Here is a 23,195-nt window from a genome sequence, read left to right on the forward strand (position 1 = left end):
ACTGCAGTATTATAAACAGTACTGGATACCAATAAAATTGAATACACAGCTACGGCATCATGAGTTGTCTTATCCAAAACAGTCCCTAATCGCGTATACTTTATTGGCCGCATCAGTCTCACCAATGTGGCAATGTGCGACCAAAGAGTCTTCACTGGTTCCGACAGGATAATGTGCGTGACGTTGGTTATAGATAGGATATCGCCCAGCAAGGACAAGTCGCAACAACCTAGCAGATCGGCTCAACTCTTATCTGAGGGGCCTAATCTAACAGTGCCCGCGTTTGACTGGCCTGAAGGTTAATCCAACCAAACATGAGCTTTCGATTAAACGTTTGTAACCCTCCCTTCAATAAAACTTTTTTTTCTATGCTATGGTTTACATATTGCTTTCTTGCTCTGCCAATCAAATGATAAAAAAGATGGAGGTTAATTTGTTTGTAAATCTGACTGCGCTTTACCAGACACCTTATCGCACCGCACGGCACTTCCAATCATGTTGCGAGGCAAACTTAACTTGAATGTTTCTACTCAAAATCCAGACGAAATGTTGCCAATGGCTATGGAGGGACCCCATATGTCATAGCTATTCGAATCGAAGAAATTGAAAAAGTATTCCACTGGGGTGTGCCCAATGGAGTAAAACCAAATCTGCTTAAAAATAATCTGAATTTCGTGTGAAATTATCTTAGATAGAAAAATCAAAAAATAAAATGGGCCCACAAAGAAGGAGAGCACTGTATAATAGTAATGTATGAAGGTTGCTCCATGGTAGTATCACGATGCGTGTCATCAGTAAGTTCAATAAAGTGATTCACGTTTAACCTGTGACTTTACACCTCCTCCGCAAGGTGACTTTATATGAAAGAACGTACTTGACATGAGGACACAGTAAATATAAAAGTGATACGTTACATCCATTAACCTATGTGAAGGTTTTGGCCTCACTCGTTTTACTGAACATTAACCGTCTGGATTTAGGCACGTCAGAGGTAGGTACATATTCTGCAGGAGCACTTGCACTCTTGAGAGAGTGCTCACACATTTATGGTATTGATCTTGCAGCATCTATGCTGTAAGACATAGGGAAGAAAAGCTCCAGGACTAGTTCTAGGTTTTATGGGAAGTAAAACAAATAGAGGAAAAAACAGAGTCAAACTAAATGTAAACAATGGTCATCAATTTAATGAACAATGGACAAGACCGTGGACAACGTTTAACATAAATTACATTAAAAAAACACTCTTGGTTTAAGGCAGGAGTGTTAAATTTGCAGGCTGGATCAGGCCAGTCAAGGGTTTTATTTTGGGCACCGAGACTACTAATCTCGATATACCTACACTGTTTTATTTCTGTTGCAGTTAAATGGCCGGCCATCAACTCTAATTTTGGTTGGTTAATGTATTATTAATCAAAAAATGTATTTTTATGGGTAACTGGTAGGATTTTAGAATCAATCTAAATCTGTTCTTGTGTCATAATTTAAAGTCACACAATAGTTCATTTTATATTTTAATGAAAATTCAAACAAATGACAAAGAGATTAATTAAATAGGCAAAGAAAACACAATTATGATGTTTTCCAATTTAGGAAATCCATGGGTATCTCAGTTCATAAGTCTAAAGTCAGGTTTAAAAGAGTAATCCAAATCCTACCATGACCTTGATGTGAAGCTCTATGATGAATCAGATCCTTGTTAGATTTGGGGTTAGGAGTTGCTCGCAGCTCGGCTAACCAAGATTTCCTAGGAATTGTCAAATGCTCCCAGGTTGGGTAAAACCTGGCCGAAATTCGTCTAATTGGTTTTTTTTATCATTGTGCTTTTATTATCTTCCGACTCCACCGTCACGTGGTATAGTCGAAGGGACGAAAAGGAGAGATTTGTTTTTGCAAGCAATTCCTTGTTTACAATTGCAATTGATAATGTCAGGTTGTGTCAGTCGTCTACGCTGACGTGCGTGTTCTGCCCACAGCGAGCACTGACAAAAGACGTGATATCCGTTCTTGTTGGGATGTCTATGATATCTTTGTATTTTTTTTAACAAAACTTTATTGAAACAGGGAAAAACTAATCATGTTTCTGTAATTGTCGAGTCAAATCAAGTCATGTTTATTCGTATAGCCATTAATCACAAGTAGTCTCATAATCAAATATTTTCAACAGTGTTTGTTTTCTATCAAACTTATGATTCAAATGTCGAAGCCTCCTTTTATTTTTTTATTTCTAACTAGCTTTGTACCGGAGGATACAATAGCACAAGCCCATTGGCTTATTTGACGCAAGTGGGGAGATCTGACAGGTACTCAGAAAGTATCTGGCGACTGCAAAGGGATTTTTGGGAGTTTTCAGACCGAGTGATTTCCTGTCAGTGTGACCTTAAGCTCTGCAAGGGGTGAATCTGTCGCTTACCTTGGTGTATATTTTTGTGTCCACCTAGTATCATTTCGAGAAATGGGCTGACGGCGGCTGTTTTGCTAGATTGAGCAGAGATTTGAGAGAATGGAGGATTTCGTTTTTTTTTATTGCAATTTACATGCAGTCAACTACAGCAACGAGAGAGCTTCAATTAAGTTGCCGGTTTGTAAAACTGTGATGCATGAATTTAGATTTGCGTATTCAGTTAATTGTTTTCTTCTGCTTTTTTTTCATCCCAGTTTATTTAAAGAGGAAATTGTCAGGTGGATTATCCTAATCAAAACTCTTACTTTTTTAGTGGACATAGGTGATGTTGGTGACTGCTGTCTGAAATTACCAAAAACTACGTGTAAAATACAGAAAATGTTTTTTTTTTTTGTAACATGCTATAATTCCGTCACTGCCACTTAATTTTGAAGGACAAGTACATTTCAGAGATTTTTCGACTATTTTTCCAAGACTAAAAAAATTTGCTTTCTATCATTACCTATACATGAATTCAAACTAAGTACCGCTTCTACATTTTTTTTACCAAATGGTCTGCTTTTATATAGCGCTTTTCAAGTCAATGAAGACCTCCCAAAGCAATTTACAATGTGCTTCACAATGTGCTCCACACTTACCCATTCACACACACTCACACCGATTGCAGTGCCAGCCATGCAAGGCAACTACCTGCTTATCGGGGGAACAGGGATTCAGTGTCTTTCCCAAGAACACTTTGACATATAACACAGAACTACTACCGCCCAGTAGGACCACTAAAAACACAATGAAACAAATATCTTGAGATAAAGAATAGAACAGAACCAAAACAACAATGTAGATGGAACAAAAAATTCCTAATTTTAATGGAATAGAATAGAATTATATTGTTTTTATTGTCATTGATATCAACGTTGTAAAACAATGGTATGCAACTAGATTAGACATGGGACTCCAGAGTAAAACATGTCAAGACATTGAAGATAAAAAGCTAAGACTATCAGAATAAATAGGCAAAAAATAATTACTACATAATGCTTAGAAGACTAGCCTTAGTTAAAAAAACTATGCAATGAAAAATAATAGTGCAATGTTACAATAGTGCAGTGAAAATAAGTACAATAATATTCAGAATCATCGATTTAAAAAAAAAAAAAATATATATATATATATATATATATATATATATATATATATATATATATATATAGATATATATATATAGATATATATATATAGATATAAATATATATATAAATATATATATATATATATATATATATATATATATATATATATATATATATATATATATATATATATATATATATATATATATATATATATATATATATATATATATATATATATATATATAAAATTTACAAGGTACTTATTGTCACGGTTTGTGCAATATATATTTTTCAGTTTTATTTAAGAACAACAAAAAGAAAAGCCAAAATCAGTCACAAGCTATTTTCTCGCAGTTGTAAGAAAAATGTCTCCAAAAGAGATTGAACTTTTTAACATTTTTTGTGCCTCGATAAATGGAATGAACATTTCAAAACTCCAATTTCTGAACGCTAAATATAATGGTGCTTGAACTGCATGTTCTATGTGCTGAAATAGCACTAATAGAGGCTAATGTTAACTACCGAATCAAAGTTAGCTGCAGTAGGATAGTGGTCCATGAGCAGAAATCATTTACAGCTCTCGCGTTTAATGAACATCACCAGTCGCTAATATTTCTGGCCACATTACCATTGTCAGAATGTGTTTACTCCCATTTGGTTAACAGCTCTAATCGCGTGATAAAATATTTGAACCTGTTAAAAGGGGGCTACTGTTGATAAAGCTTTTAATGGACAACACTAAATTTAGGAATCTGAATGCTTCACAAAGGTAAATCATTCAACTTATTCATGCCCACCCCTTCAGCATACCCACATCCTTCAAGCCCCAACACAACATATTTTGTTTTTTCCGCAAAATCCGCATAATCTTTTAACATCATCACCAACGCTATTCTGGCAAATTGGTGAACGCCTAGTGTCAAATTCTGCAGCTTTTTACGCATGATCTTTAAATTTATGTTGCAAAGGTTGGAAAACGATCGCACCTTTTTATCATATTTTTTTCAATCATTATGTTAAATGTCTGTGATAAAGGGTACATTAGGCAAAGGCGAAAGGACTTGACGCAAAATGAGGTTTAACACAGTATAAGTGAGTCACTAATGTTATATGCAAATGTGATTTGGGAAAAAGAAATTAGCATGCCCTAGCACTGTAAGTAATAAACACTGGCTGGACACTTCATTAAGTATACTTGTTATAATGAGTCATTGTTTTTCATTAGCGACGGTTCTGGGCATATATCAGATGACTGGAAAGTATTTGCCCACAAACATCCCCGAATGTTTGTTTTTGTTTTTTTATCCCAAAACAACCCCGGAAGTTTTAAGTACAATTAATTGTAAAAAATTTACTATACATATATTCATATAATATCCATATATATACAGTCATACCTCTACTTACGAATTTAATTCGTTCCAGGAGTAGATTTATAACCTGAAAAAATTGTAGAGTAGTAGAGGCGCCTTTTCAATGTAAATTCGCTAATCTGTTCCAAGAAATGCAAAAGTGTAATTATATTTTTTTAATTGATCACATTTTATTAAATTAAAATAAATAAAATGAAATAGCCCGACCAGTCAAAACATTTTCTGAGTGATGAAGTTCCAAGAATTCAGAAACATCATGGAAGTTTGCCAAGATGTCTATAGTTTCGGCGGATCAAATGATAGGTTTGTCCTCCTCTTTGTAGTCTCTGAAGTCCTCCTGCACAGCAGTGTGTTGCATCGCCTCCAATTCCTGCAGGTCTGTTGTTGAAAGCTCCTCGTTGTGCTCCTGTGTCAGCTCATTGATGTCATTGTGTCTCCATAATCCACAGAATTGACGACCTCTCCATTTCATAGTCCGCAGGCGATTTTTTTCTTTGAGATGACAGAGAGGCGTTTGGAAAGAGCCGAACATTTTAAGTCAAGTCAAGTCATGTATATTAGCACTTTCTGATCGTGGATTTATAACAGCCATATTATTTGACGACATCACAAATATGCATCTTCTTTTCATACCGCAATTATTTCCTGCTTTGATGCAATGTCCATAAAAAACTATTTTCCGTTTTTTTTTCTTGCTGCTCATTTTTTCCGAATGTCGTTCTTGGGATCCATCGTTCATGTTTGGTTTCGCTAGCATATACTGTAGTAGAGTACAATATTGTTTACGGGAAGTGGACACAAAAGGGAAGTGGGCACAAAGAATGAGCGGTAGACACAAGAGTATGCTGGCGTTTACGCATACAAATCGGGTTGCCAGGTACAGTACTGCGGAGCACCGAAAAGCAGCGGGAAAGTAAGTATTTTAACACCATGCTATTTTCCTATATCTCTCAATTAGAAATCATGGAGGGGTCCGACTTTTCGTACGTGCATGTCCACTGTGAGAAAGATAAACTAAAAAAAAAAATCCAGAAATCACAATTCTTTATGTTTTAAAGATTCATTTGTGTCATAAACCTGAGAAAATGAATGTTAATAATTGGTACAGTAGCCTTTCTTTGCTATTACAGAGGTCAAACGTTTCCTTCATTCTTTCACTAGGTTCGAACACACTGCTGGGGGGATTTTGGCCCACTCCTCCACACAGATCCTCTCTAGATCAGTCAGGTTTCTGGGCTGTCACTCAGAAACATGGAGTTTGAGCTCGCTCCAAAGATTTCCGATTAGGTTCAGGTCTTGAGACTGGCTGGGCCATACTAGAACCTTTATGTGCTTCTTAAGGGGCCGGTCACACAGCCGTTTGCGGCTGAATCACGGCTAAAATTTTGCGTTTTTTTTTTTTGCCCGTGGTTGCCCGCGATGGAAAAATGCGCAAAATTGGCCAACCTGCTGTTCATCGGTGGTATGCCCGCAAAACAGACGCCGGCGACTGTTCCGCTTCCTCATCGCGTCATTTCCGCATCATTTTCTCGTGTGGACCACGGGTATAAAAGCTCCCGAGCCGGTGTTGTGCCCAAATCCGACTCCTATGCAACCCCACCACCACCCCCCCCCCCCCCCCTCGCATGAACGCGCATTCTGCTGCGATCGCTTTTGTTGGAAGCGTGCATTGACGTTGGTGACTTTTTCATCCGCGTTAACAAATGCGTTTTGTAGAATACGATCGCACTTTATTGTTTAAATAAACGCGTTATATAGACTACGATCTCCCAATTGTTATAATTAGCTCGCTTCATTGTTTTAATAAGCGTTTTATATAGAATATGATCGCTTTTGTTGGAAGCGCAGCAGAATGCGCGTTCACGCGAGAGGGGGAGGATTTACCGTTCGATTACGTTCACAAAAAACAAAAACAAAGACGGAATGGTTTAAGTTGTATTACATTCCCAACAAATGCAAGACGAAGTGGTTTTGGTTATATGTTCGCCATTACATTCCCTAAAAGTGAGATAAAACGAGGTAAAAGTGGTTGTAGTAGCGAGGGGATGCAAATCTCGGCATAACACCGGGCTGTAGAAATCATAACCGCTCAAGACACAGTCCCGTGAAGATCAAGATTTCAAGCTATGGCACCGAAAAAGCCAATATGTTATTATTGTAATAGTTTTTCATTTTTATTTTATTATCTTGTTATGAAATGAAAAGAAATGTCAAGAAATAAAAATGGATTAAGACGAGGTCACTACGCTGACGGGGATCCATGTTCACCCCCTTGACGTCTCCAGCACAACTGACGTGTGCTCGGCAAATCGCGCTGTATATACGCGGAGAAAGGCGTTTGACCGTCACACGCGTAACACGCTAATTTCACGTAATAACACCGCGATACAGGCGCAGAACATGCTATTACCGTGCTCCACCCACGATTACCCGCTGAAATTTCCCGTCTTACCCATGTGTAACCACGCCCTGGCCGCGGCCAAAGCACGTCGTTCCGCGTCATTTCCGCGTCATTACCTCGTGTGCCGCCCGCGGTTAACACGTGCTCAAAGTTTTGAGCAGCTCAAAACTTTTTCGCGTGGCCAACCGCGCGTGAATTTCCGACCACGAGTAAAGCACTGCTGTATCTAGTCTATATGGTGGTCTCAAAGCGTCCAACAGCGCCCAACAGCGTCTGCTTCACGGCCAGAAATTTCTGGCCGTGGTTCAGCCTCGATACGCCCGTCAAAGGCTGTGTACCCGCGCTCTAAAGAATTGAGCAGCGCAAAACATTTTCGCGCTGCAACCCGCGCGCGAATTTCCGACCGCATGTTAAGCACTGCTGTATCTCGTCTGTATGGCGATCTCAAGCGTCCAATAGCGTCCGCCTCACAGGCAGAAATTTCTGGCCGTGATTCAGCCGCAAACTGCTGTGTGCCCGGCCCCTAAGGAGCCACTCATTGGTTTCCCTGGCTGTATGCTTCGGGTCATTGTCGTGTTGGAAAACCTAGCCATGACCCATCTTCAATGCTCTGAAAGAGGGAAAAATAGTTGTTCCCCAAAATCTCATAATACATAACCCAGGCCATCCTGTCTTTTAACAGAGTCCTCTTATCAGTAGGGGTAGTGTTCTTTGGATTGTACTCTTCGTTCTTCTTCCTCCAAACACGCTTCGTGGAAATATGACCAAAGAGTTCTATTTTGGTCTCATATGACCACAAAACCTTCTCCCGTGACTCATCAGTATCATCCAAATGGTCATATGCAAAGTTAAGACGGGCCTTGACATGTGCTGGTTTAAGCAGGGGAACCTTTAATGCCATGCATGATTTCAAATCATGACGTATTAGTGCATTACCTTCAGTAACCTTGGAAACGGTGGTCCCAGCTCTTTTCAGATCATCTTCCGACCCCTATCATGTAGTTCCTCACCTTTCTTAGAATCATTGAGTCCCCACGAGATGATATCTCAATGGGGCTCCACTCCGATAGAGATTGACCGTCATGTTTACCTTCTTCCATTTTCTAATGATTGGTCCAACAGTGGACCTTTTTTCACAAAGCTGCTTGGAAATTTCCCGAAGCCCTTTTCAGCCTCATGGAGGTGTTAGATTTTGTCTCTGGTGTCTTTGGACTGCTTTTTGATCTTTGCCATTTTACCAGTTAAAATATTTCTGATTGTATGTAGTGGACAGGTGTCTTTATGCAGCTAATGACCTTGAACATGTGCATCTGATTTAGGATGAAACATGGAGTGCAGGTGGACTTCTAATGGGCGGACTAGCAGGTCCTTTAGAGTCAGAATTCTAGATGATACACGGGTGTTCAAATACTTATTTGCAGCTAGATCAGAGAAATGAAATGTTAAGAAAATCATGCATTGTAAGTTCAAGATTTATAGGACGACCCTTTTAGCATCTCCATCTCAGTCGTCAAGCAGGCATAGCCCGCCAGTGTGTTCGTGTCACGTGTATCACTTTCAGCTTTCTGTTTAAAACGGCCTCCAGGCAACGAGACATGATGTTGCCAAGGTGACACTGCGCGTACAGTACCAGATACATGGCTGCCCCTCAATCTTTGTCAAGAACAAAGGATTTTTTGGTAAGGTTTTTCAATTCTTCTCTATGACCTTGAATAGAACGTTTCCACCTTATTTAATTTGTTTGTAGTGTGGCGTATTGAACAACAGCGAAATATCCGCAGTAAGCCACCTTGATTTACATCCGTCACTCCTCCTGATTACGACGGTGCACAATATCCGCTGCAATTATTCAGCCTCGGACAGGACCAAATGCCTTTTTCGGCGTTTCTATTTACCACAAGTGCAAATCACCCCGACGGCAGCAGAAAAAGAAGTAGAAAAGGGAAAATCGGAGCAGGAGAAAGCTTCCTTTTCTCCACAGTGTGATAGCTCATTATCATTCCACACAACGAACACAAACCACAAACAAATTTCCACTCTGCTACAATCATGCGGCTATGTGCCCGCCACAACTGCATTTCTGTGTGGAGACTACGAAGTGGTGGAAAAGGCAGACAAAAAAGGAAGAGAAATCAAGAGGCGACTCCTCCGATTGAAAAAGTGGGAGGTTGTAAATATTGATGAGACGTTTTGTAATAAAATGAGGATTTGTGACAAAATGGAGACTAAGGAATAGAAGTTGGGAGAAACTCTCACCTTGCTGCGGGAGATGGGATGAGATCACTGCACTAAGGATTGACAAACTGCTGTTTATAGGGACGATGTATTATTTCACCACTAGATGTCACTGAATTGTGCAGGGGTCACCCACGTTTGCGAAGCTGGGGCTTCATTTTCTTACTGATTAGCCTGAATGGCCACAGTGTTGAAATATGTTTCTAAAATAAAAATGTATCATGTTATTAGTATGTTATTTCCAGGTTGTTAAAATAGAGTCACATATAAGACACTGAATCCCTAATGCCCCCGGTAGTTACCTTGCATAGCTGACGCTGCTATCGGTTAGTCAGTGTGTAAAAGGAAAAAGTGTGAAGCACATTGTAAAGAGTTTTGGGAGGTCTTCAGACTTGAAAAACACTATATAAATGCAGACCTTTTACTTTAAAGGGAAAGATGGAAATCTACACAGTATTTGCATTAAATATACAATTTAATGACAGAATATTGATATTATTAATATTCTTAATATAATTGGTAGTATCGTTGTAATTGTGAGATGACTAATATTGTATGTGTTCCACTTTTAATATATATTGTCTTTGTTTTATTGATTCATTTTTTTGTTAAACACGCATTTTCGATGACAACTAAAAAAATAAAAGATAAAATCAGGCATTCTAGGTAATTAATGACTTGTACGTGCAGGTTAGCGCCTAAATATCCATGAACATGCGCTAACCATGCACCGCCGCCGTGGTCGCCTAAATATATTATCAAATATTTGTGTGTATTTTTCTATAAAAGGTTGTGCTTATCACAAGAGCCTTGCCAAAATAAATAAAGATAATGCAAAAGTAGTGGGGAATTATTTGAAATGCATGTTGCTGTAATTTATTAGAAAGCTGGTAAGAGAGTGGAACACAACCAGAAAGAGAAACTGCACTTTCAGAAAATGTCATGGTATTACGGGAAAATGTTAGGCCCATTTTCATCCGATTGTTATCTGCATTCAAAAGATATGTGCATACAAATGGAGACGTTCATGTCACTTTGAGTATTTTGGACTCTTCTGCCTTGAAATAAACATAGCACATCAGTGTTTCATCCAGCCTCAGCCTTTAAAAAGGAAAATTCTGGAATACTTGACAGCATCAATAAACCTGAGATGGCCCCACTTAGGGCTCAGCTCTTGTAAAAGTGGCCCTCAGCCAAAGCTCCTAACAGGTCACTGGCCCCCATAAGCACGATTCATTTAACATTTCGACACTATCCAATGCCCGTGCCAAAATTCGTACTCATATTATTCTGTCTCTATACTCAGGAAAAGACATTTCTTGTTTCTCCTAACTTTAATTTATCTTGATTACCGTACTTTCTGAACTATAAGGCACACCCAAAAATAAAAAATTGTCAGAAATTCGAAAGTGCGCGGAGATAGGGCAAATAAAATCGGAAATACGTAATTACAAGTACATGTGTATACATACAGAAACCATTTTTTTTAAATAAATTGATTCATTACAGTTGTAAGACAATTATTTCCTAAAATGTATGTTCTATGAAATACGTTTTTTTTAATTCAAAGCTTGCTCTTACCGTAGTTTTAATGGAATGTGCCTTTACTTTATTATTATAATTTATTGGAAAATGACAACTTGAATCACATCTGGTTAGCGTCTCTTCTTGCACTATCGGCACTATGGTAAATAACACAATACAGCTTTATTATACCTGTACACTGAAGGACACTGAGGGAAACTGTGGGAGTCAGATCCATCGACATTTCGTTCTGTATACACGTGTACTAGAATGACAATAAAGTAGATCTGAATCTGAATCTGAATCTGACATTTATATCAGCTTAATGTATTGGTATTGGCGATGGCAGCCAATATTAGTATCAGTTGATTTCTAGTAGTCGCTTAACAATCAGTGAGTAAAATTGACACACCAAATCTATTGCAATTAATTTCATAGAATTTCTCCAAAAATCTTTTCAATTTTATTGTACGGCTGATGTTGGCCTCAACTTGAAAAAAAATGTGTTGGGCGGCAGTAGCTCAGGAGGTAGAGCGATCGTTTTAGGATTAAGGGATCCCAGTTCGAATCCAGGCTTGTCCGTGTTACATGCCGAAGTGTCCTTGGGTAAGACACTGAACGCCCAATACCCCCAATAAGCAGGTTAGTGTCTTACATGGCTGCACAGATCACGGCCGCTATTGGGAAATGTGAAGCACAATATAAAGCGCTTTGGGAAGTCATTGAATTGAAAAGCGCTATATAAATGCAGATCATTTCATTTCATTTCATGTTGAACATTACTACTCATGCTACATCTATATTAATCACTCTTATTGTATTATACCATTATATTTGTATGTATAATTGCATTTTCATTGAATTTAATGAGCCAACATGTTAATTACTTTAGGCAGAGGTGGGTAAAGTAGCCAAAAACTTAAGTACTGAGTAACTGTGGAAACATCGTATTTAATATTTTTTTCAAACAACCAATTAACAAAAATATATCTTTAATGTAAAAGTAGATGAAAACAATTAATTTAAATTTAAGTTATTTAATTAACATTAAAAAATAAATAGTATAAATCAAATAAGTAAATGAAGCACATGCAGCACATTTAAAGCCCCAATACTTCTCTAAAGACGCTCTGCAAACCCAACAACAAGCTAGCCCTAGAACTCGAAAACAGGAGACATTGCATATTGTAGCTGGTATTTGGCACCCTTTTTTTAATGTGAGGCCAGATGTGCTCTTCCTTTTCTGAGTTTTTATAGTCTGCATTGCTAAGCAACATTTCCCATCTGTTTCATCCGTAAACAATTTTTCCACCCGCTAAAGTTGAATATGGTCATGTGACGAGGCAGCTTCGTTTGATCGGTTAAACACGGTAGAGCCTGCCTGAGGTCTCCATCATAATAATGACAGGCGGTGTCCTTATGTGGAGGGCATTTATTATGTAAAAAAGTAAGAACTTCAATGTTGCATAATGTAGCGGAGTAAAAGTCCCCTTTTTTTTCACAAATTTACTCAAGTAAAAGTATAGGTATTTTAAAATCCCACAACCTACTCAAGTAGATGTAAAGGAGTAAATGTACTCCGTTAATACCCACTTCTGATTTTAAGATACATCATTTTGTCTTCGTGTTATTAAAACATCCCTAACCCTCACTAAGAGTTGTCGTGATTTGCCCATTGCCCTCACCTGTACCCGCTTGTTTGGCCCCAGCTGCTGTTCGTTTCCTGATTGGTTCCTCTCCTATTTAAACTCAACACTTTCATCTACTCCTGGTTAGTCCGTCAGCAAACCTCCACATTTGCAGGCCAAGCACCTTTTGACTCTGGCTCCCGTCTTTCCCATCCTGTCCTGTATCCTGCTCGTCTGTCTCTGTCTTCCCGATCGGCTCCAGTTACCTGACTTAATTCCGTCCCCCGACCCCGCTCCGATCTCCCGTCCCGGCTACTTGACTTGATTCCTTACTCTTAGCATGCTCCGATCTCGCGCCCCAGCTGCCTGACTTGTTTCCACCCTCTGACCACGCTCCGATCTCCTGTCCCGGCTATTCGACTCATTTCCGTCCTCCAACTACGCTCCAATCTCGTGGGTTTCCTGCTTCTTGTTTCTCCTGCCCAGCGAGCACCGGATCGCTGGCGTTTGTTTTCCGCGCCTGACGTCTCTGCTTGGTTTGGGTCTACTGTCTGTTTTGCTTCTGACAAGAGTTAAATCTATTTTATTTTTTTTAACAACTGCTATTAATGTAAAATATTTAAGTTGCTTTATAACAAGATTATTTCCCTTGATTTGGGAACGTGTGAGAGATTACACACTCGCGTTGCCTTTGGGGGAAACCGGCAAGACACGCAAATGCAATTAGTCCGATAGACTATGCAACGGGCTGCATTGGTGATGTTTGACAACAGGATTAATTTGAGACCCAATGGCCTCCACTGTAAGATAAGAAATCCGCAAGCCCGACCGAAAGCGAAGCATGAGATTGCTATCTTAATTCCTGAGATAAAAAAAGTATGAAAAAGACAAACCGAAGAGGGAATTTATATCAGGACATTATCCTACACGAGTCTGTCTTGCACCCTCGTTTGTCTTCCCTTCCTGGAAGGCTTCTCTCTTCCTTTGTGCCTGTCATCCCTCTTTTGTTTTCATCATCTTCTCATTTAGCACTCGTCTGGAGAGCCGGTCAAGGTATAGCTGCAAAGCATCCATCTTTTTCTTGGCTACTCGCTCTGTGTCTTATCATTTCCTAGCGGCTCACAGGGTACTAACGCTAGCTGTCTTAACTGTGTCTCCAGAAGAGGTAACAGCCCGGTAGACTTTTTGAGAAAAAAGACAATCGACGATAGATCACACGTGGCGGAGGAAGGTGTCGGCGAGCAGGGCCGGAGCGAATAAGTCATTTGACACATGAATAAAAAAATAGTTTTACAAATATATCAAAGGGAATGTTACGGTAAAAAATAATGCTATGAGGAAAAAAAATGAATGCTAATATGAGGGATATGTCTCTGTTCACATATGCTAAGCATGGTAGCAGTGTACATTGAAAGCAGAGTTTCATGCTCAATTTACTTGGGGAGGCGCTGGATCTAGGGTCTGAATGAAGTTGGGCTGTGTCCGGTTAGCAAAGGCAGAAACTCAGCAAAGGTTCGATGAAAGATTAATCCATTGTCGTTTTAAGGTGGGGGGCCGTAAATTTCAGATTTCCCTAAAAAGTGGAAAGTTAAATATTTACTCTTAAGTTTGTGTTAACCATGCCCAGCAGAGTTGAAAGAGTCACTATGTTTTGTTCTCCGGTTCGCCTATCTACTTATATCTTGTTTTTATCAGACCTGTATAGTCTACTGGTCTACTAATGATCCTAAGAGCCAAGAAGAGATCCACAGGTTCGAGAGCGTTCTCCATTCGGGTCCCGGTGCTGTGAAATGCTCTTCCCCCTGAGATTCGATCTGAAACCTCAGTGGAACTGTTTAAATCTAGGCTTAAAACACACTTCTGTTCTATAGCATATGAATGACCTGTATTTTATGTTGACAATATCTGTGTATTATTTGTCGTTGCAACATCCGTTGTAGCCTGGTCATCCTGGAAGGGGGATCACTTTGTGTGCGGTCACTTCTCAAGGTTTCTTCATTTTCCTCATGTTGAAGTTTTTGAGTTTTTCCTTGCCCTCATGTAGATTTTAGATCAGTGGATGGTGTAATGATAGTCTGTGGTTTGCAATAATATGTGGTCTGTGTAGCTCTTTGAGACTCTTTGTGATTAAGGGCTATGCAAATAAACATGACTTGACTTGACTCTACTGTATGGGGCAGAACACAGGTTTGAGGAAAAAGGGCTGGGGAGGGTGCTGGAAAGAGGCGTTATGCTCGTCTCTGCAGGTTATTTTCAATTTACATTTGTCAGTGGAGCATAAAAGTGGTTAAAGTAAGAAAAGGCCTGTTTCTAATAAAGTCCAAACGCCAACCCAAACCCCCAAAAAGAGTAAAAAAGACGAGTTTATTTGAGCGTGTCTAAGAAATGCATGTACAGTACTTACTTGCACGCAAATCATGAACAGGCTGACTAACGCTGCAATCATTACTTCAAACCAGGAGATGGCAGCAGAGAATAAAAAACATTTTAAATCCCGCACCACACCCATAAGCTTCAATTCATTAGCATTGACTGTATCCTACCACATTGTGGCAGATCCTTGTTCCACATTTCAATTTGAATACAATATTGTGTGACCAGTTCACAGAAATAGTATTGTTTTATCAATCAGCTAATTTGTTTAAACGTATAGTCTGTGATTTGTGCTGAACCAAGAAATGGCTAGCCAATCATACGGAGGGGCAGACGTCCATCAATCACAAACATTAGCGTGTACATTTTCAGAGCTGTCTAATTATAAGCACAGAGGTAGCATGAATGTCAAGCTTGTGCAGGCTGCACTGGTTTCTTAATATGGCAGGGGACTGCAACTGGCCCTATTGGCTGTAAGTTTAAGACCCCTGATTTAAAGGGACACTGTAATACTCGGAATCCAGATGGCTGAAAACTAGTGCTCAAAAGCACCAGGAAGAATACAAACTACGGAGATCAAACTAACCAAACCGCAGAATTTTTTTCTCACTTTTTTTCCCCTGCCTACCAGAAAACAGCTAATACTGTTTTTGGCTGACTTTTTGTTTTTGGGGGTACCTTTAGTAGCAAGATGGTTGGCAATCATGTAATCTCCCTCTAATTAAGAAACATTTAATGTAAAAATAAGATACATTTCTTGATAGTTTAAGTTTTGCTTATTTGAAAAGGGACAAGTATGCTCCATAAACTCGTCACATACTATAACATTTTAGCAAAGGCTAATTCTCATGTCTGTCCCCGGAAAGGGTTTTACAGAAAAAAACATACATAAAATACACAATATTATAAAACAGCACAATTGCAGAGGCTACAGGTGGTCACATGTCTGACCTCTGATTAAAAAGGCTTTAAGTTTATGTTTAAAAATGACCCAGTTTGACTTTTCTTTTAGTTCAGTGGGTAAACAGTTCCAGGGTTTAATGCCTTGTACAGTAAAAACTGATTGTCCAAAGGTAGTTGTAGTTCATGTATTTTTGCTAATTATTTAAGTGGATTTTTTTTTTTAAAGGTTTTATCACTTGGAGGTGCTAAATTGAAGAATCTGTTTAACTGTAGTTGTAAATAGTAATGTTTTTAGTTGTCGTTGTTTTATATGCGATTTATATCAAGCAGGGACCAATAATGTGATTTTTTTTTCCTGCCGGTTTTTCCCTAAACATAATTTCATTCACAAAGTTTTGTTTGTCACTAAATCTTGTTTTGTCACTCTTAAAGTTAAAATTTGAAAAAAAAATGATTGAATTTGACTCGGACTTGGAACTGGCATGTTTCCTATAAAACTCACTAGTTCTTGCAAAAGGATGAGTACCTGAATTATTTTGGATAATTCAATTTCAAAATATTAGAAATTGGAAAGGAAAAGAATGGCTACTTGGGTGGGAGGTATTAAGGATTCTACCGTTATTCTTAACATCTGTACCTGAATAATGTTCAGGACACAGCTGCTACGGGGTCAGAATTTTGGTTGTTGTCAAAGCTATATCTAGCAAGCAGCCTGGAGTGCCACTGGAAGCTAGAAGCCCAAGTGCAATGGACACTGTTAGCATTGCTAATGTTGACACAATAACTAGTTCTGAGTGGTTTCCTATCATTTTTTCTCTCTTTTCCCCTGTGAAAGACGCCACCAAACCATGTGCCGTGTCTGTTATAACTGCTTCTCCTATGTCTTTCACATACTGTATATTAGGGGATATAACTTCCCAGATGTCCGTTGTATGTGCATAGCAATCTGTATAACTGAGACACACATAAAGAAAACAAATAACGGTCAATCAAATGACGAAAGCTAAGAGTTAATCGAAAAAACCCACACAAAGGCAGATTTATTACCGTATTTTCCGCACTATAAGGCGCACCGGGTTATAGGGCGCACCCCCAAAATATAGTTTTTGTTCCTATATTGTCCATACATAAGGCGCACCGGATTATAAGGCGCTATAGTGGGAACGTCGACAAAACAGTCAGATAGTTCAGTCAAACGTATTACCCCCTTAACATTCCGAAAGCTTGAAAAGAACCATATACGTGTCTCAGACATGTACGGAAACAGTGTCTGTACGATGTCACCAATCACTCAAATGCATCGTTCCAAATATCATTCGGAAGGTTAAAGTCTTGGGATTCAAGAAATGCCAAACATTTCTTAGTTTCCATTTTATTTTTTGCTGGCAACTGTGTGGACAGCAAAGTAAGAATTTTATTGTGCAGGGACACGGGGTTCTTCACTGTGCATATATACATATGACAATAAACACTTTGAATTGAATTTAGTTTAAAAATAGACTCATCACAGAAACATCAAGATCGTTCTAAAACAAGATACCGGGAAAATATAAAGCCGCATAGCTCACCTAAGTTCTCTTGCAGCCATCACGTTCAATAATGATATGTAACCATGGTCTTCTTACAACTGTGAGTGTAGTAAATCCAGGAGAGTAAAATATTTACAAATACAGAATAGTAAAACATGTTTTCTCTATGCCGTAGTGCAACCCAACGTGTGATTCACATTCATCTTTTTCGGCCAATTGCAGGCTTTGTTTCGCCCCTTCAGCCTATGCGATCCTGTAAATGATAAAAAGGATCCGCCCCCTTTACCTCCGAATAACTTTAGCCAATAGTGACTGATTCAAATGATGATTGACACGTCGGTTAGGAAATGAAACGCCGTTATATAAATCCCAGCATACACCGCGGACTACTTGGCCTTCGGGGGAAAATCTAGTCGGCGGCTGCTTGCCTTAGTTGCAAGACTTTGCGACTTATATTGATCCATATGTAAGGCGCACTGTATTAAAAGGCGCATGGTCAGCTTTTGAAAAAAATAACGGCTTTTAGGTGCGCCTTATAGTGCGGAAAATATGGTAAGCATCTGTATGTTACAGCGATCAGATTCCTAATAAACCCTACTGCTAAGACATACAAATAAAGCTTCGACCTTCATCTCTCACCGAATGAAAAATGTTAGACAAGCTGTCAAAGTAAGTTAAGCCGGAGAGCCAATCTTTCAAACTTGTTTGTAAATAGCTGAAGATGATGCTGTCAAGCGGCTACACATGTTTTGCTAAACTTGCATTAAGGACTTTAAAACAGTCAAAAAATGCCACTGTGTTTGCTCTGGTAATTGCTGATACCCTCATAACTCATATAAGAACTTAAAAAAGCTTGCACTGTTAAATTCATTTTGGTCATCTTAATGCAAGTTACGTATGACTTTATCCAAACACATTATGCAATGAACATTATTTTCAAGTCCTCGAACGTGTCTGAGTTTGAAAATTTCCTCTCAGACCTGCAGGCTTGTCCGATCATTTCAGCTAGATCAGGACCTATGGCGCAAACCTCGTCCTAACGAGAAATCCTACACAAAATCGCACAGCAATGAACAAACTACTGAACAGACAATGCCAGGAAAGTGAAGGTTGGTCCAGTTGAGATTTTATGCACAGGCTGGCTGGCGTAAATTCAATTAAAATCAAATAATTATTGTTGAATTAGCAAATATTTGAAGGGTTTTTGTTTGTGGGTGCTTGAGGATACAGACAGTCTTGGCCACAGACGTTTAAAAGTCATGGTGGGGTTGACGATAATGGATCGTTAAAGGTTTTAACGCAGGGATCGGGAACCTTTTTGACTCATAGAGCCATAATATCTACAGTTTATATTTAGATTATTATTATTTTTTTCGAGAGGGCCATACCTTATATTTTAAGACAAAATTTAGCAAACCCGCTCTCCAGACAAAATCAAATTTTTCTGCTTATTTTATTTCACTGTGTGATGATTATTTGACAAAATTTATGAAAGAAGAATAATGTCAGAGCTTGTGTTCCATATAGACAGATATAGCAGTTTAAACTTGTCACACTCCTACAGTTACTTAAGATCATTGATGCTCATTTTGACCTCCATTTTTATTTCGTAAATAATGGTTTCAAAAGAAAAACTGTGTTATTGTGTAAACATGACACGAAAACTGGAAATGAAAAATGTTCAGATGTATTTCCCTTTGGCGCAGTGGTCCCTGTGAGAGAGAAGAGTGCTATGTGTTCCACCCCTACCATTCACCCAATCTAATTACTCTGTGCGCTTGGCTGGCGTTTTGGAGTGTTTAAACTGTGTGTTATTGTTTTTTATCATACGGTGTCTCAACAGTTAACATATATCAGTTGATGAGCTTCCATATAAAGGTTTAATTGGCAACGTACTTGCAAAATGGCTTCTGTTGGTTTGAATCAGGGGCTCTATACTGTCGTTTGAACTATGCCCTTTACATATTGACCGAACTGCTGTTTCATCAACACTTCTTTGGTTATGCTCACACCAAACTTACCTTAATGATTATCAGAATTGAAATGATACAGAGGAAATCTGCGTGATTAGTTTTTTTTTAATATTTGAGCCATATGTACTATTGAAAAGAGCCACATCTTGCTCGTGAGCCACAGGTTTCTGACCCATGCTTAAACGGAAGGTGTTTATCAAAAACCTGGAAGATTCGTTGATGGTGCTTTGGGTCTATTCCGTTCAGTTTTAAGTTTTTGGCCTAAATTGGTTATTCTCAGTCCCCAAGTCTCCCCAGCTGGCAGCACAAGCCCAGCTATCAACACAGACCAGGCTATCAGCGCAAGCCTGCCCCAGCGGTTCTCCTCAGTAAAACGTATAGTGCTGGATGCCCGACAATGTTTTCATCCGTAATGTTGGTTAATTCCTATTTTTTTTAAGAGGTTCATTGATTGTGCTCCTATAGCGGGTAGACTTGCAACTTGTGATATGATTTTTTTTTTTTTTTTTTTTCGGAATTATGAGTGTAGAATAGGACGCTGCTAAGTAGTTATGAGAGTAGAATAGGACGCTGATAAGTAGTTTAATTCAAGTTTCATTGCTAAAAAGTTTATTATGAAAATGAAAGCTTTTTTTTCAACAATGCACTATTGTAAAATCTAACTATGACTATGTTTATTTTAAAGTAATAATATAAGAAAAATATCAAGTAATGAAAAAGGTCTATCAAGAGCAAGTCTGTCGATTTATTATGCTCCATGATGAATTCCAATTTATAAATGATTGTCAGCCTTGTCTCAGCTCTACCAAGTGGCATTCTGACATCACTCCCTTCGGGAAACAGAAAATCCTCAAAGTTCACTCCTAAATTGGAAGACACATTTCACAGAGAGGAGTTGTGACCTTTCATTCACAAGCGCACGTCCCGGCTGGATCGCAAACGCCATCAAAGCGTTTCCAAATCACCTCGCTGAGCTTGTTATTGGCCCATTTGGCCACAACAAGTCACTGCAGCCCAAATTCATTTGCATTTTCATTCCCCCTCCGCGCAGTGAGGCGAGGCAGCCTCCCAGCCCAGCCAAAATCTTGCGTGATCCACATTGGCCGTTCCACTCGCAATCGTAAAAGAGAAACGATGAAGAGAGACTCGTGTGTCTTCAGCACTCAAATGAACTTTAATAATCCAAAACTGAGTGATAATATTTAATATGGGTTTGTGTTTTGTGATTTATTGTTTTTACTTTTTGCTGAATAGAAGGATGATCCTATCACCAGCAATAAAGGATGAGCTATCCGTCTTTATAAACAGAATGAAGTGCAGAGTGGTCGTACAGTGATACGATTTACATAAGACCAAGTGACAAAGGTACTGCTACCGACACACCGCCCTCGGAACCTAAACCCAGTCGCTGATTTCGCAACTGCTTGGCCGCTCGTTCGGGGCAGAGCTTTAAAGTCATTTTATTATCATCTTATTTATCTTGTTGTATGTTATTCTATTATATGAATGTGTTTTTGGTTGTCAGGAAGATGTGTTTGATTGCTGTTTATGGTTAGCCTGGATGTTTTTGGGAGGCAGATTCATTTGTTTTCAATAACTGTTACCTCTTTATACGAGCACACCGAAACACAAGATTTTTGGTTTTTATATAAGAATAAAAACAAAAATGTTGTTTGCTTTACGTAGGAAGATTCAGTTCATGAGCAGTCTAAGAGGCTATGAATAAAGACTAATAACAACTCATGAATGCTCTCCGCTCTTGACTGCTTACTGCCAGCATAATGTCATACCAGTGTGCGCATGCAGACAACTACGGGCAAAAGAAATCAAATAATGTGCTGTGAAAAATGTTTTGCGTAGACCTTAATTTAAAGGTACATTGATTTTGTTTTTATTTGTACAGTTAGTGCTTACTTATCATCATCAATCTCCCAATCTCATACGTGTCAACCTCAGCCAATACCCGTTGTTACGCAATAATATACCAAACAAACACAACGTGGCACCTATTTACTCAAAGCAAGAAAGAGAGACAATCCGGAGTAGATCCGAAATGGGCAAGACGAGATCGGTATAAACAAATGATCAAATAATTTAGAAAATATGGGTAAAAATGTTAGTTGACAGGTATTCGATCTCTGTCGCTCTTCCCGGACACACAACACCACAGGCTCATCGCTCTGCACCACAAACACACTTCCATGATAAGTGTTCATAATATACTCACAGAGACTGGTAAAGGATTAATTGTTTATTACTTATGTCCAATCAGGAAAATGTGCTCGATATACGAGAAATTCGAGATATGAGCACAATCTTGGTAACAAATTAATCTCGAATGTAGAGGTATTACTGTACAACTACTGACCTTGAACATACATACTCTCCCCTCCCGATAAATGGGGTTTTACTACATTGATCAGATAGAGTGAAATGATGAAACCAAGGAAACCTTGAATGATTTATGTTGATTTAGGTTTTAAGAGTCCAACTCAGGCCAGTTTTAAAAGTTAATTGTGAGACAGCTCTTACTAACCGCGTGATGAGCACATGTTTGGAATAAAACGTTTTCTCGCAGATTGGCTAGGCCTAACACAGGGTTTCAATGTGCGTGGAGTTGGTAGGTTTGGGGGTTCCATTGTTTTAGGTCTTTTTGAGGTCACTTCTCATTTCCGTGTTCTAGAAACAACGTGTGTGGAACATTGCACCCACATCAATGTTTTATTCCACCCTTGAAGCCTTAAGCTACAGCTAACAGCCCTGTCTTTTATTTCTGGAGGGCTTTAAAAAGCCCGCATGGGTAAATATTATGGATTCAAAGTCAAGGAAGCAGAAGACGAAGAAAAAAACAACTTTATGAGTCCCTGAAGGCGGAATGAATTGTTTTCCACTCTCTTATTGACTACACAAGGGTCAGCAAAAACAAACATTGCAAAATGAATTCCACTGGAGAGAAATATGGGTACTACTCAAAAATAACATCGCTCTTGCTGGAATTTGGGTGCACTTATGTAAATTGTTATAATTTCAGTCAAGCAGCGGTAATTTATCCACCATCCGTGTGACAGACTGACTTTTTAATATCAACAAAATTAATATTGGAAATAGATTTGTTTAATTTTTTTGTTGGACATTAAATCCACTTGAAATCGAGTACATAATGTACACATTTACTATTATGGATAATTTCTGAGATGTGCAAAACCATGAGGTAAAATATATGCATCCTTTGTGCTCTATTCTCACTGTTGGGTAAAATTCTTAGACCCGGGGTCTCAAAATAGATTTACGGAGCTAAGGTCTGGTTGAGGTTGGGCAGAATCAGGATTGTCACAAGTAAAAGCTCGGATGGAAGCATTCCACTGTAAAATATACTTTACAAAAACAATTGCTCATAATAATATTTTTAAAAAAAATAATGTAAAAAAATAAATCCATAAGTAAAAACGAATCCATTAATTGAGAGCGCTTACGTTAAAGGTACAGTGTGTGTTATTTGACTACGACTGTTTCATTGTGTGGTACAACCGAAAGCGACTGCTTGAACGCAAAAGGTCTCATCTCATCTCATCTCATTAGCCGTACCGCTTATCCTCATTAGGGTTGCGGGGAGGCTGGAGCCCATCCCAGCCATCTCTGGGCAGTGGGCAGGGGACACCCTGAACTGGTTGCCAGCCAATCGCAGGGCACACAGGGACAGACAACTCATTTGCTCATTCACA

At 38.9% G+C, this 23,195-nt stretch overlaps 1 protein-coding gene across 3 annotated transcripts in view; it reads left to right on the forward strand.

Annotated features, from left to right (window-relative positions):
* Window positions 1-23,195, forward strand: part of grid2 (glutamate receptor, ionotropic, delta 2) — a 669,082-nt gene that overhangs the window by 558,058 nt on the left and 87,829 nt on the right. The window lies entirely within an intron of this gene.

The sequence above is a fragment of the Urocampus carinirostris genome, chromosome 5 (genome assembly GCF_059441175.1).
Source record: "Urocampus carinirostris isolate Australia breed hairy pipefish chromosome 5, RoL_Ucar_1.0, whole genome shotgun sequence".
NCBI lineage: Eukaryota > Metazoa > Chordata > Actinopteri > Syngnathiformes > Syngnathidae > Urocampus > Urocampus carinirostris.